We start from the raw sequence: 876 nt of genomic DNA, 5'->3' as shown, positions 1-876 counted from the left end.
ACAAGTTTTTGGCGCCGCTGCCGGGGTCTCGGTGTTAATTTTTAGTTTATATGTTTGTCATCAATGGTCGTTAAAGTTCACTGACTCGAATTCTTTTACTTTCACGGTTTATTTGTTTGTGTTTCAGGTACTTATTACAATGGGAGACCAACAACACGAACGAGAGCCTTGATGGATTTTTCTCAACCCAAGATCAATGACATTCAATCTAGCATTGTCCGGCCAACTATTACAGCTAATACCTTTGTGATCAAGCCTGACATAATTCAATGGGTGCAGAATTCAGTCTAGTTTGGGGGTTCTCCAACGGAAGATCCCAATATGCACATTAGGGATTTCATTGAGATCTGCGACACCTTCAAGTTCAACGGTGTTTCTGAAGATGCTGTAAAGCTGAGACTGTTCCCATTCTCTCCGAGGGACAAGTCTAAGAGCTGGTTACACTCTCTACCAGCTGGTTCGATTACTACTTGGGAAGATCTTGCTCAGAAGTTTCTTACTAAATTCTTCCCTATGGCGAAGACAGCTGCAATCAGGAATGCTCTTACTCAATTTGCGCAGCAATCAGGAGAATCTTTATATGAAGCTTGGGAGCGCTACAAGGAGATGTTTAGGAAGTGTCCTCATCATGGAATTCCTGATTGGATGATCATCAATTGTTTTTACAATGGGTTGGGAGCACAGTCCAGACCCATACTCGATGCAGCAACAGGCAGAGCATTATGGACAAAGAGCAATGAGGAAGCTTATGATCTAATTGAACTGACGGCTGCTAATGAATATCAGTATCAAACCCAGAGATTGCCACAGGGCAAGGTAGCAGGAGTTCTTGAAGTGGATACAGCTATGGCTATCACTGCTCAACTAAAGGAGTTG

General features: G+C 42.9%; 1 non-coding gene across 1 annotated transcript; it reads right to left on the bottom strand.

The window, feature by feature from the left end:
• Positions 1 to 528: 528 nt before the first annotated feature.
• Positions 529 to 635, bottom strand: LOC141694516 (small nucleolar RNA R71). The gene has a single exon (XR_012563812.1). It is a non-coding gene; the product is annotated as a small nucleolar RNA R71 (small nucleolar RNA).
• Between the last annotated feature and the right edge of the window lie 241 nt (positions 636 to 876).

The sequence above is a fragment of the Apium graveolens genome, chromosome 10, assembly GCF_009905375.1.
Source record: "Apium graveolens cultivar Ventura chromosome 10, ASM990537v1, whole genome shotgun sequence".
Taxonomy (NCBI): domain Eukaryota; kingdom Viridiplantae; phylum Streptophyta; class Magnoliopsida; order Apiales; family Apiaceae; genus Apium; species Apium graveolens.
Note: the sequence above shows the minus strand (reverse complement) of the source record. Positions and strands in the feature narration are given on the sequence as shown.